Below are 15,103 nucleotides of genomic sequence, written 5' to 3'. Positions count from 1 at the left end.
TTTCATATTTCTGATGATCTCTAAATAATATTGTTTCTCCAGATAGAAAGTTTCTTGAGGGTGAGTCTGTAGCTTTTATATACTTTACATGGAATCAAACCCACTTTTATTAAGAACTTACTAAACAACTTGATACTTTTTGTTCATTCTTTAGTGTGATATTTAAACAATCCTATAAGGTTCTTTAGCATCCCTATTGTGCAGGTAAGAGAATTAAGGCTCAGAGAGGTTAGATGCCTTGCCCAAAGCCAAAGTTAAAGTGGTAGATTCAGTATTCAAGCCCTGTCTTATTCCCAAGGCAAATGTTCTTTTCACCATAACACTGTCTTCTTTCTTTTCCTCATTTCCTACAGAACCCTTCTCTAGGAGCTGTCAGAGAGAAAGCTCTCAATAGTACTGAGAAGCCCAGAATAAAGCCCAGAATAAAACATGTTCTTAAGTTTAATCCATTCCTGGGGTGTAAACCCTTTGTAAGAAGGACCTTTTGACGAGACTACTTCATTTAAAGTGTAACCCACCTCATTCAGGATGGATCTTAATTCTCTTTCTGGAGTTCTTTATAAACAGAATGAGTAGAGAGAGAGAGAAAAAAGGAGAAAGTCACAGAAGCAAGAAGCTGAAAGCAATTAAAGCTGGAAGAGAAGAGAGAGACCATCAGATGACACCACATCCTTGCCGTCCTTGGCAGAAGAGCCAAGGATCACCAGCAGCTGGTTTCTGGGAAGAAAGTATTGCCTTGATGATACCCTGATTTGTATGCTTTCCCAGACTCTATAAACAAATAAATTCCCATTGCTCAAGCTGAGCTATATCCTTGTATGTTGCTTTAAGCAGCCTAGGAAACTACAAACAAGTACTTGCTAGTTCATGAGCACATCTCATATAACTGTGCACTCCATCTTCAATTGCAGTCAACTCAACAATGGAAATTCCCTGGCCTCTTGCTAACTCCCATGACCATGGCCACAGAAACACTGATGTGCACCTGTATCAGGTTATTTTCTCCAAGCTTGTTGATGCTGTAGTGTGAAGCAACTGTGATCACCATATCCTGGGATTTTCTTGCAGGATCCAGCTTACTAACAACCAATGCAAATTAAAACTCTTTTTCCCAGAGGCAGATATTAACCTGCAGGATACTTTTTGGCTATAACTTTCCTTCTAAAGCTATTCTGCAAGACTCTGGTGTTTGCTGGCATAAGAAGTGATTCAACATCTAATTGAAAATGATTGAGCACTTGTAGTGCCAGCCTAATTGCAGGCTAAGGTTGTTCCTTCCCTGTTTGTGAAAGGGCCAGCACTGAGAGTGATGCAGAGGCCACAGGGGAAGGAGCACTAGGGGTCAGAAATGACTCCAGTGGGGAAGGGTCTCCACTGTGCTCCACATGAACAAGCATCAGCTGCTCCAACTGAACTGGCTGTGGTCAAAATCAATCACTGAGAGGCCCCCAATGACTGTCTTCATCATTTCAGCAGGACCACTGACCTGGCTTTGTTGTAAGCACAGCCGTGATCCTAAATGCCACCTTCCTAAATGTGGACACTTTCCTGTGTATCTGCTCCCCTGAACAGTTGACTCTAGACTGCAATGTGTATTTTGTCTGTATTTCTGAACAACACAGTTAGCGCATGCCTGTTTCTCCCATTAAAAGTGTTGCATATTCATGGCTTTGGATTGTTAATTCAAAAAGATTAAGAGGATAAAGAAAAGATCCTACCTCAACAATCCAATTCAATATATATTGAGTGCCTACTGTGTGCTACATGCTAAAGATACAGGTTTGCAGGAGGCAAATGTGGATTCCTTACTCATAGCATTTGTGTTCTCCTTACCAAGGTATACTTTCTTTCCTCTTCTGGTCGTCCTTCTATTTACTCCCAGGACTGAAATTTAAGGAAGAGATCCTTCAAAGAACAGGGTAGGCTTTAAATGGGCAGGCACTATTGCTTAGTGGTTCAGCACAACACCTTTAGAATCAAAGCAGACATGGGTTTGAAGTTTGACACCCTCATTTATAAACTCTATGATTTTAGGCAAGTTTCTTTAGCCCTCTGAGTCTCAGTCTTATCAACTACAAAATGAAGATTGTGATGCTAATAAAAATAATAGCTAAATGAGTAGGAATGGGGCTTATAAGAGTGTCCAGTTGAAATGTTTAGCCCGGTTTCAGTCATATAGCAAGTATTCAGTTAATGTTAGCAGTTATTAACGTTGAATGATTCCTTCCTTTGTGGTTTGGCACAACGGGGAAGGGTAGTTTGCACAAAGCCCCTTTCCAGTGCTATCTGCTGCCTGTGTTTTGCATAATACAAATCTCCAACACCCCCAACTAGTCAGGCTGTGAACCAAGTGCCGGCAATGATTACAAAAAGTAGGTGTGAACTTTTCAGTATTGATGTGACAGCTAACAGCCTCCTTTTCTGAAGCACATCAGCTCTAGCGCAGTATGAAGCAAAAATAATTGATGGGGTTGAAGAATCAAATGATTCTCTCATTTCATCCTTAATTAAATATTAAAGACAAAGCTTGACTGATGGTAAGAGATGACTGCTTTTGGCCTGGGCTTCCTATGTGAAAAACAAAAAAGAAAAATCGAAGGTTTGAAAAAGGGTTCTGATTAGGCAGTCAAATCTGCATTTCAAGGTTCTGTGAACATCCAAATCTCAGTGATTGCTTGGGCGGCCTAGTGCTTTTATTTTACATTTAATCTTGAACTAACACTAGAAAGTTTGGACTTGTTGCAGTTTCTTTTTAAACAGCTTTATTGAGGCATAACTGGCATATATAATTGTGCAATTTGACAAGTTTGTGCATATGTATATACCTGTGTCTCCATCACCACGCTCGACAATATAGATGTAGCTAGCATCAGAGAATATGTCCTCATGCTCTTGTTTGTACCTCTCTTCACTCCCAGTCCCTCATCCTTAAGTACCTACTAATCTATTTTGACAGATTTGTTGGTACTTTTTTAGAAATTTATAGAAATGGATTCATATACTATGTACAGTTTTATTGTCTGGCATTTTTTATTCAACAAAATTATTTGGAGAGACATCCATAGTTTTGTATGCATCAATAATTCATCCTTTTTATCACTTTACAGAATTCTGTTGAATGGATATGCCATGATTTGTTTACCTATTCACCTGTCGATGGACATTTTGGGTTATGTCTAGTCTGTGTTACAAATAAAACTTTAATGAACATTTGTATACAAATCATAAAATGGGCATTTGCTTTAATTTTCATTGGATAAATTCTTAGGAGTGGAGTTAGATTATATAGTAATTACATGTTTGACTTTATAAGGAACTGCCAAGCACTTTTCCAACCTGAATGCAACATTTTGCATTCACACCAGTAGTGTATGAGGGTTCTAGTTGCTCCACTTCCTTGCCAAACTTTGTATTCTCGGTCTTTTAAATTTTAGTTATGCTACTAGGTGTTCAGTGGTATCTGATTGTGGTTGTAATTTGAATTTTCCTGATGGCTAATGATGTTGAGCATCTTTTCATGTGCTTATTAGCCATTCCTATAAGTTCTTTGGTAAGATGTCTGATCAACTTTTTTGCCAATGTTTTAAATTGGGTTGTTTGTGTTCTTTTTATTGTTTGGAGCATTTCTTATATATCCTTGAGAGAAGTCAGTCTTTTATCACATGTGGAATTTGCAAATGTTTTTGCCTTATCTGTGGATTTTCTCTTTTTTTGATAAACTTTTATTTTGGAATAATTTTAGATTTATAGGAAAGGTGCAAAGATAGTTCACAGGTTCCCATATATTCTTCACTCAGCTTCTCCTAATGTTTCTGTCATTACATAACTATAGTACATTTGTCAAAACTAGGAAATTAACACTGGCACATTACTATTAACCCAACTGCAAACTATTTATTGGGGTAGGGGGAATTTCACCAGGTTTTCTACTGATGTCCTTTTACCATTCCAGGATCCAAACAAGGACTGACCCCCATGTCAGCCCCTCATGGCACCCCTCTTTGGAACCTGTTGAGTAACAAACTATCTTTTCTCATGTGTTATGGCCTTGGTTTCCCATTGTTTCATACCTGACCTCCACCCAGACCCAGATTGAAAATCCAACTTAACTAATTTGAAACAATCCCGTGATCTCCAATGTACTTAACTTATTTTTTCAACCTGAGTATATATTTAAAGTAGTTTCAGAATCACTAGCCCGTATCCTTAAGAAAAACAAATTTATGAATTATGGTACAGTGTTCAGTTATTTTTGTCTTTAGCCTTATAGTATTCAGTCAAAACACTGTTTTCAAATGCTGCTTAGGTCACCTCCCTTTTCTTCCATCCTCTTCAGTGAGGTTATGCCGTACGTTTATAATACAGGCAGATTAATTTGTCACCCTCTGCCTTACATTCTGGGTTCCTCCAACATCTTGCTTGTTGTTTGTCTGAATTGGCAGGTATTAAAGTTCAGTCTTTGTGAAGTAATGTTCTATGGCTTTTGACAAATGTTTAGAATCATCTATCCACCAGCATACCACACCTAAGTGGTGTGGTTCTGTCCTTTAGATAGTCAGTGACTCCCCCCTTCTCCAATTCATGGCAACCAGTGATCCATTTTCCATCCTCATTGTTTTGCCTTTTACAGAGTGTCATAGGAATGGAATCATAGGATATGAGGATATGTAGCCTTTAAGGTCTGGCTTCTTTCACTTAGCAGGATGCATTGAATATTTATTCATGTTGTTGTGTAAGTCAATAGCTCCTTCCTTTCTTATTGCATTACATTATAATGGATGAACCACAGTTTATTTTTCCATTCACTTGTTGAACAACGTCTTGGTTATGTCCAGTTTTAGGCAATTATGAATAAAGTTGCTGAAACATTCAAATACATGTTTTTATGAAAGCAGAAACTTGCAAATACCTATTATTGTAAACATCTATGAGGCAGATTCCTGATCATATGATAGGTGCATATTCAACTTTACAAGAAACTATAAAGCTGTCTTCTAAAGTAGCAGTACCATTTTACATATCCATTAGCAGTGGGTCAGAATTTCTGAGCTCCAGCTTTCACCAGCATTTGGTGCTATCAGTTTGCATTTCTTGTATTAGCAATTCAATTTGGTGCATAGTAATATCTCATTATGGTTTTGACTTGCCTTTCCCTAATGACTAATGATGTTGAGCATCTATTTATGTGCTTTCTAGCCACCTATATTCATTCTTTGGTGAAGTTTCTGGTCAGAATTTTTGCTCCTAATATTCATTGAGTTGTTTTTTTTCTTATTGTTGAGTTTTAAGAGTTCATTATATATCTTGGATACAAGTCCTTCATCAAATATGTGATTTCCAAATATTATCTCCTAGTTAGTGGATTGTCTTTTAATTTCTTGAGAAATTTTCACAGAGGAAAAAAAGGTTTTACTTTTAATAAAGTCCAATTTATCATTTATTTTATTTTATGGATCATGCTTTTGTATCTAGAAACTCCTCACCAAACCCAGTGTCACAGATTTTCTCCTTTGTTTTCATCTAGAAGTTTTATGCATTCACATTTTACATTAGGGGTATGATTCACTTTCAGTTAATTTGTGTAAGGTATGAGGTATATGTTGAGGGATTTTAGTTTTTTATTTTTTTTGCATGTATGTCTAATTTTTTTCTGCTCAGTTTTTTGAAAATATGACCCTTAAACTCTTCAATTAAGATCCTCCTTAATTGAATTGTCCTTGCATCTTTATTAAAAAATAAGTAGAAGATATTTGTTAGGCTCTTTCTGAGCTCTCTTTTCTCTTGTATTGATCTGTTTTTTTAACCTTTCACCAATACCACATTCTCTTGAATACTGTATCTTTATATTAAGTCTTGAAATCAGATATGGAAAGTCCTCTCACGTTGTTTTTTTTCAGAATTATATTGGATATTCCAGTTACTTTGCCTTTGCAAATAAATTTTAGAATCAACTTGTTAATGCCTACAAAACAAATTGTATGGATTTTTTACTGGGATTGCATTTTGTATATTACAAAAATGAGGGGAATTCACATATTAAAGCCATGCTTAGAAGGAACTTTATAGCTCTCCATGCTTGCATTAAAAGAAGAGAAAGACCTCAAATCAGAGACTAAACACACAACAGGGACTAGAGAAAGAAGAGCAAACTAAACTGAAAATAAGCAGAAGGAAGAGAATAACAAAGATTAGAAGGTAAATGATGTAGAGAATAAAAAACAATAGAGATCACCAACAATACCAAAAGTTGGGTCTATGAAAAAATCAATTGAATTGACACACTTTTAGCAGACCAACAAAAAACAAAAAGAGAGAGGATGCAAATAACTAAAATTAGAAATGAAAGGGGGGGGGGTCATTATGCCAACTCCACAGAAATAAAAAGGAATATAAGATATCACAAGAAAACAAAATGGCAGATCAATAACCCTTTTGAATATAGATGCCAAAAATCCATGATAAGATTCTAGCAAACCAAATCCAAGAGTACATTAAAAGGTTTGTATATCATGACCAAGTGAGATTTATCCTAGGAGTGCAAGGGTCAATCAATATAATGCACTGCATTAATAGAATGCACCACATCATTTCATCAAAAAATCATCTTTTCTGATATTTGACAAAATCCAGCACCCTTCTTGGTAAGACCACCCATAAAACTAGGAATAGAAGGAAACTTCCTCAACATGTTAAAGTGCATATATGAAAATAACCACTGCTAACATCACACTCAATGGTGACACATTGAAAGCTTTTCCCTTAAGATCAGGAACAAGACAAAGATGCCCGTTCTCATCACTATTGTTCAAGATTGTAAGGGAAGTTGTAGTCAGGACAATTATTCAAGAAAAAGAAATAAAAGTCATTGACACTGGAAAGGAAGAAGCAAAACTTTCCTATTTGTAGATGATATGATCCTATATATAGAAAATCTGAAAAATCCACAACAAAGTTGCTAGAACAAATAAACTAACCAGCAAAATGGCAGGGTACAAGATCAACATGCACAAATCGGTTGTGTTTGTATACTCTAGTAATGAACAATCTGAAGAAGAAATCGGGAAAAAATCCATTTAAAATAGCAACTAAGAAATCAAATATCTAGGAATAAATTTAACTGAGGATATAAAGGTCTTGTCCACAGAAAACTAAAAATACATTGCTGAAAAAAATCAGAGAAGACATAAACAAATGGAGGGACACTATGTTCATGGATTGGAAGACTAAATATTGTTATGATATCATTTCTACCCAAAGCAGTTTACACATTCGATACAATCCTGATCAAAATTCCAAAAGACTTCTTTGCAGAAATGGAAAAGCCAATCACTAAATTTATATATAAGGGTAAGTGGCACAAGTAGCCAAAACCATCTTGAAAAAGAAGAACCAAATTGGATGACTCACAGTTCCAAATTTTCAATTTATTACAAAACTGTGGTAATCAAAACAGCATAGTGCTGACTCAAGGACAGACATATACTCCAATGGAATCAAATTGTGATCATAAGTACACCCTCACATCTATGGCAGTTGATTTTTGGGGAAAGAAAAGTATCTTCAATAAATGGTGCCTCACACTATATATAAAGTCACCTCCAAATGATTAGGGACCTAAATATAATAACCCAAACTACAAAACTCTTAGAAGAAAACATAGGGAAACATCATCAGGACCTTGTTTTAGACAATGGTTTCTTAAACTGTACACCAAAAGCATGGTCAACAAAAGAAAAATTAGATAAATGGACCTACCTCAAAATTAAAAAATTTTGTGCATCAGAGGACTTTATATGAAAGTAAAAATACAACCTACACATTAGGAGAAAATATTTGGAAACCACATATTCAGTAAGGCTTTTTTTTTTTTTTTTTTTTTTTTTTTCAGTAAGGTTTTAATATCTAGAATACATAAAGAAATCCCATAACTCAACACCAAAAAGATAACCCAATTAAAAAATGGAGAAAAGACTTGAATAGGCAAACCTCCAAGGAAGATACAAATGGCCAATGAGCACATGAAAACACACTCAAAATCACTAGCCATTAGGGAAATCAAAACTACAATGAGATACAAGATACCCAGTAGAATGGCTAGTATTAATAAATGGAAGTTAACAAATGTGAGAGAGGATGTGGGGAAACAGGAACACTCATTCATTGTTGGTGGGAATGTAAAATGGTGCAACTGCTGTGGAAAACAGTTTGATGGATCCTCAGAAAGTTAAACATAGAACTACCATATGATCCAGCAATCTCACTTCTAGATATATACCCCAAAGAATTGAAAACCAGAACTCAAACATGTACGTGCACGCCAGTGTTCATGGTGGCGGTATTCACAATTGCCAAAAGATGGAAGTATCTAAAGTATCCATCAGCAGGTAGATGGTTTAAGAAAACATGGTATATACATACAGTGGTATATTATTTACTCATGAAAAGGAATGAAATTCTGATACATGTTACAGTAAATATGGATGAACTTTGAAGACATCATGTTGAGTGAAATAAGTCAGACATAAAAGGACAAAAAATGTATGACCTCACTTATAGGAAATAAAATAGGCAAATTCAGAGTCAGAAACTTGAATACAGGTTACCGGGGCTAGGTTGGAGTGAGGGAATGGAGAGTTAATCATTAATTGGTACAGAGTTTCTCTTTTGGATGATGGAAAAGTTTTGGCAATGGATGGTAGTTATGGTAGCACAACATTGTGAATGAAATTAATGTCACTGAACCGTATATTTTAAAGTGGTTAAAATGGGAAGTTTTAGTCTGGATATGTGTTACTAGAATAAAAATTAAAAAAAAAAAACACATAGAACTGTACAAACCATGAACCCTCGTGTAAAATTATGGACTATAATTAATAGCATTATAATAATATTGTTTCATCTATTGTAACAAGGATGCCACATTAATGTAAGTATTAATAATGGGAACGCTGTACTTTCTGCATGATTTTTCTGTAAACCTTCACCTTCTTCAATAAAATAAATTCTTGAAACATAAATCTGAAGTCGGAGTCTCTCTTCTTTGGTTTGCTCTTTATTTTCTCAATATTTTGAAAGATATTTTCACTGGATATAGAATTGTGGGTTGAGAGTTGTTTTCTTTCAATACTTTAAATATTCCACTTCTGGCCTGCACAATGTCTGAAGATAAGTCTTATAATTCTTATCTTTGTTCCTTTGTGTGTAATATATCTTTTTTTTTCTAGCTGATTTAAAATTTTTCTCTTTACCTTTGGTTTTCAGCAGTTCTAATAGAGCGTGTCAATTTTTTTTTTTTTTTAGGTATTTATTTTTTGGGGGCTTCTGTAAAATTCTAGGATCTATGGTTTGATGCATTTTATTACTTTTGCATAATTCTCTGTTTTTATTTCCTCAAATATTTCTTTTTCTCCCTTCTCTCTTCCTTCTTCTCCTGGGACTTAAATTGCATGTTAGACATATTGCATTGTCTCACCTATCTTTGATTACCTGTTTTTTTTTTTCACACTTTCTTCCTTTGTTCAGTTTAGTTAATTTATATTGACCTATGTTCAAGTTCATAGATTCTTCCCTTGCCTGTATCATCTCTACAGATGAGCCCATGCAAGGCATTCTCAATTACTTTTAAAAATTATTATTAGCATTTATATTTGACTCTTTCTTATAATTTTCTCTTTTTGATGAAATTCCCCTTCTGTTCTTGCATATTGTACACTTTTACCACTAGATCTTTTAGCATATCAATCATGGTTATTTTAAATTCACTGTCCTATAGTTCCATAATCTGGGTTATCTCCTAGTCTGGTTCTGTAGATTATTTTGTCTCTTGACAGTGGATTTATTTTTCTTTCTCCTTTTGTTTGTCTTATTTGTAGTGAATTTCAGTTATGTGTGTCAAAAAGTAGAAACAGGTAAATAGTCTCATATCTTCTGCCTAGCTATTGGTTTCAGGAGTTGAATCAATCTAATCACGAGTTTGTTGAGCTTGGGTTTTGTTATTGATACCTTTTTCTTGAGTATACAGCTGGATTTAAATTCCTCTAGTGTTACCTTATGCTTAGGGTGAAGGTTGGGTGCAAAAGGGCTATTCTCAGTGTTGCGGGGCTACTCTCAGCTTTCAGTTTTTCTTGTACATATTCATGTGAATGCAGTCTCCCTCTATGCTGTTGCCCCTCTCCTAGTGGTTGACTGCTATTGTTTATTATTCGATGCTTCCCAGTCTGCTGGAGGGGGAAGGGAATCCTCTGGTTTCCTTGTCAAGCCTCAGCTTAGTCAAATCCTGTTTACCTGTGTCTCAGGAATGGGGTTTTCTCAGTGATCCTTTCCTTGTTCCCATGGCAGCCAAATTCTGCATGTAAAGGAATCTGTTACGTGTTTTGTGTGAATTATTTCATCCAATACTCCCCCAAAAGCCTATGATGTAGGCAATATCTTATTAGAGATAAGAAAATTATGGCTCAGTAATATGGAGTAACCAGCCATGGTTACATAGCAATTTGGCAGATCCAAGGTTTGAACTTAGGTCAGTGCAACTACTCTTTTATGAAATTCAGTAATTGCTTAAATCATCCAAAGCTAGTAAATAGCATTCATAAGATATCAATTTATGGTGAACGTACACATCAAAATATTTTTTCTCTATTGGCATCTAGTGAGTCAACAATTTAATTTATATATAAACTCCCTACTAGAATTTTGTATAGATGTTGGGGTTTTAGGAGAAGAGGGTGTCAAATAACATTAGAAACCCATCTCAACAACAGATTCATTAAAAGAACAGGATGTGATGTAGATCCTTTTGACCAAGGAGGTAAAGTGTATTAACAATTATATTGAATATAATAAACATTGTATGCAGCAGAATATTATCAGGTCATTATCATCCCCTATAATTATCAAACTTCAGAATTCCATATTATCCTGACACTTTACATAGCAGAAGGGGAATTTATTATTGTCATGATATTCTATTACATTGACCCTTTCTTAAATCAAGTTGTGCCACCTTCTAAAATGAATAGGTTAATATTTTAGTTATAAGAGAAGCAGGGTTAGTTCCTAAGGGTTGCTGCTAATGTCAATATATTTACCCTCATATGAACACATTGCATTTTAACACTGATGTTTTGCTTTAACAACCACATGAATTGTGTTCAGTTCAGTGGGAGATTAGAATTCTCCTTCCAAATGCTGATTAAACTGTTTCAAGTAAACTGCACTTGGAAAAAAATCCTCTTAGAATGAATACCATCATCCCAAATCAAGACTTCTCCTGTTGCTTCATAAATTCTTTTGTTTCCCTTATTTGGCATTGGAATCATGATCCTTTTGGTTAGTTTGGTAAAACCTTGGAGTGGCCTTTTTTCCCCCTTTCTACTTAATCCACGTTCACTTTCCTGGAGAAGTAGCGTGTTGTAATGGGAAAAACATTAAATTTGAAATTATAAAAATTTGTTTCTTGGGATCTGCCAATTTATAGCTATGGAACTCAAAAAGTGCTTAAGGTAATATTTTCTAATTCAGTCACATGGGTCAAAGGAATTGAACAAAATTCTTCTGCTATGAAAGAAGAGATCTTTGTGGAAGTTCAATGATTAAAGAAAGAAATAATAGCACCAATATCTTCCCACATATCCCCATCTTTAGTGCCAATATCAGAGAACTTCCACAGTCTGAGTGATGCCCTTGGGGTGGAAAGTTGATGGCACTGGATGTGATAATAGTGATTTCTCTTAAATATGAACAAATTCAAGCCAGAGATTTGAGTCATACAGTAGGGAATAACCCAGGCCCATGGATTCGCAGCATCCCAACCCCATGACCATGGCTAGTCCTTCTTGGAATCATTTCTTACCACTCTTATCATCACAATCTGTGGAAGTTTGTGTTTCCTATGAGGGCCACATCAATTTCTCCAAACCCACATGTTCTTCTGCAATGTAACCTTGCCACTCCCACATCTAGAGGTAGTCTAATTCCCTTCTGCTTGAATCTGGAATGACTTCTGTGACACAGTTGTTAGTAATTGAATACAGTGAAAATGATGCTATGTGATTTCTGAAGCTAGGTCAAAAGGAGCTTTGCAACTTCTGCCTTGGTCTCTTGGAATGCCTTCTCTGCCAATACTCTCTCTCTCTGGATGCTTCCATTGGAAAACATTTGCTATATTGTGAGAAATCAGAGCCACATGGAGAGGCCACTGGTTTTCCCCTCTGGTTACTGTCCCAGCAGAGCTCAGCCTTTGAAGTATCTCACCCAGATGCCTGACATAAGAGGGAGGAAACCTTAGAGTGATCTCTGTCCCCAGTCATTTGTGTCATCCAAGTACTCCCACTTGAGACTCCAGGCATTATGAAGCAGAGATAAGTTATCCACGCTGTGTCCCATCCAAGTTCTTGACCCAGAATATCTGTGAGAAATATAAAAGAGTAGTTGTTTTCAGCCACTAAATTTGGGGTGATTTGTTGTTCAGGACTAAATGTCTACAACAGAAGCAAAGGCCTAATCCTTGCTGTTTCATCTTTCTAACTGTGCTTTAAGCAATTTATATCTTATAGGTTAATTTGGCCCTAAAACTGAAGGAGATAGCACATCTTATTGGTTCAAATGATGTATCTTAATTAGCCAAACAAAATTCAGCAAACATGCTTGTGGTAACAATGTATTGACCTGACAGATGGTTTCACCTTCTTATCACTGGTGGTACATACGAGCTAACACCCCCCCCCCCAACAACCTGTCATCTTGTAGGTACAATAATCAAACAATTTCATGAAATTTTCTAAATGACAGGCTTTGGTCAAATTTATTGGTTGATTCTTTTACCAGTTAGTTCACCTAGGTGGTATCACCATTAATAGAGAGTCTGTCAATTCTCTCTCTTCAATTTCTTTCTAAGCTCATATCCTTTCCAATTCCACTTCTAGTGCTCTAGGTCAAGTCCTCATTATCTCACTAGGATTATTGCAATAATGTCTCAATAGCCTCCTGACCTCTAATCTTCTTCCCATGCAATTCATTGTAACAGTACTCTCAAGATACCATCTTTACTCGGGTCTGGTTAGTCTTCTCTCTTGCTTACAATTCTTCAGTGCTTTCACCTTCCAGTTTCTGTGTCTAAAGGGCAGAGAGAATACTGAGCTATCAATATTAAACTTAAACAAATCTAAACTTTTCCCTTCTTCACTCATCTGATTCTGGAATATTTGAACAGTGAGCTAGATGATCTCCAGGAACCCATCTTAAATCCCAGTAATTGACAAACATGGATTTCTTTCTCTAGTCATAGGAAAAGCCTCAATCAAAAGATAAAGAGTAATATGAGGAATCAGAGACATTAAAATTGAATCTAAAAGGAGAAGCATTACTAGGAAGGGGATAAACCTTTATAGGAATTCTTTTCTTGCCCTTTTACAGGTAGTCTCCCTACTTAAAATATAATAGATTAGTTTTGCCCATTTTATACTTTATATAAATAGAATTATACTGTTCACAGTCTTTTATATCTTTCTTATTTTGCCCAATTTTATGAATATTAGATCCTACTATTTCTTGCTATAGTAGATCATTCATTCTCAGTGCTACATAGCAGGAGTCAGCAAATTACTACCCTCAGGCCAGATCCAGCTCACTGCCTGTTCTTGTAAATTATTTTTTATTGGAACACAGCCATTTTCATTTGTTTATGTAACGTCTATAACTGCTTTTGTGCTATGAAGTAGAGTTGAATAGTAGCAGCAGTGACTATATGACTCAAAAAAATTAAAATATTTACTATCTGACCCTTTAGAGAAAAGGTTGGCTAAGCCCTGCTATACAGTGTTCTACTATATACTATAATTATATTATATACCATTATATAACCAAGTATAGCTCAATTTCTTTACCCATTCTCCTGTTGACAGTTGAGGTCACTTAAAAGATTAGACTATCAAATTTGATGCCAGCAAATTGAGATGTTGCCCAATACTGAGCTTTACAAATAATTTCAAGGATACAAGCACTCAGGAGGTGTTGGGGAACAGGGAGAGGTTTGAGATATCCTTCTTGGCTCCTTAGGTCCTTCTTTCCTCATTGGATATGCCATCTCTGGTCCAATATAATATATGCTATCCCAGAGTAAGACTTGTGGGTCATCTCACATAGCAGAGTATATTTTATAACATCTCCCAGGAAGCCACATAGTTTCTATGAAGTTCTTCAGGGATCCATGTTTCATAAATTCATAGATCTCAGCTATCTTTACCCTAAGAAATTCTAAACCTAAACAGGACATCCTGTTTAGAGCATTCCATAGGCAAAGACACTATTTCTAGCCAATATAATTATTTTATTTACCTGAATGTCTGTTATCAGGTTTACAAAATTAAACTAGATCATCTGCTTCCTACATCAGTAATCATACCCCCAGTAATGGGGGAAGAATAGATCCTAGGTAAGTTTCTTTATTCCACAATAGATAATAGTTCCTCATTTTTTAAAAAATGCAGTGTGAATGCCATTGAATACTGAATCATTGAATTAAAAACCAAGTTTTAAAAAATGTCATGTTAAGTTGATCTCTAATTTTCTAAAAGGAGAAAGATAAATTTTATAAAAAAGATAAATAAGGAGTGAAAATATGAGTAATAGGGAGAGAAAGTGCAAAGTATCTCTATGCACAATGGGAATTCCTGAAGAAAAAATCAGTGTGGATTAAGTATAAGCAAAGAAATAATGAGACAAAATTTACTTGAACTAAAGAAATATTTTGTCCTTTAAATGGAAAGATCTTGCCATGTACCAGAAAAACTAAATAAAGAGACCCCACAACTTGACAGAACCTGTAGAAGTTTTTCTATTTCAAGGACAAGAAAAACATCTTAAGATTTCCAGCCCTGGCTCTGTACGCAACTAGGATTGAGCAGTATAAAAATGTGCTTCCTATAGACATCTAGACACTTGTGTAAACAATTCTAAAACACGTTTTTTGGATGTATGGCTGAGCTCAAATGAAAGAATAGGAACTTCAAAAGTGTCAGAAGTGGAGAGGTAGCGAAGAGAAGCAAGCAAGATGACTTTGCAGGCACCTTGGAAAGATGGGGGTATTATTGGAGCCAGAAACACA

The sequence above is a fragment of the Choloepus didactylus genome, chromosome 4 (assembly GCF_015220235.1).
Source record: "Choloepus didactylus isolate mChoDid1 chromosome 4, mChoDid1.pri, whole genome shotgun sequence".
NCBI classification, from domain to species: Eukaryota; Metazoa; Chordata; class Mammalia; order Pilosa; family Megalonychidae; genus Choloepus; species Choloepus didactylus.
Note: the sequence above shows the minus strand (reverse complement) of the source record.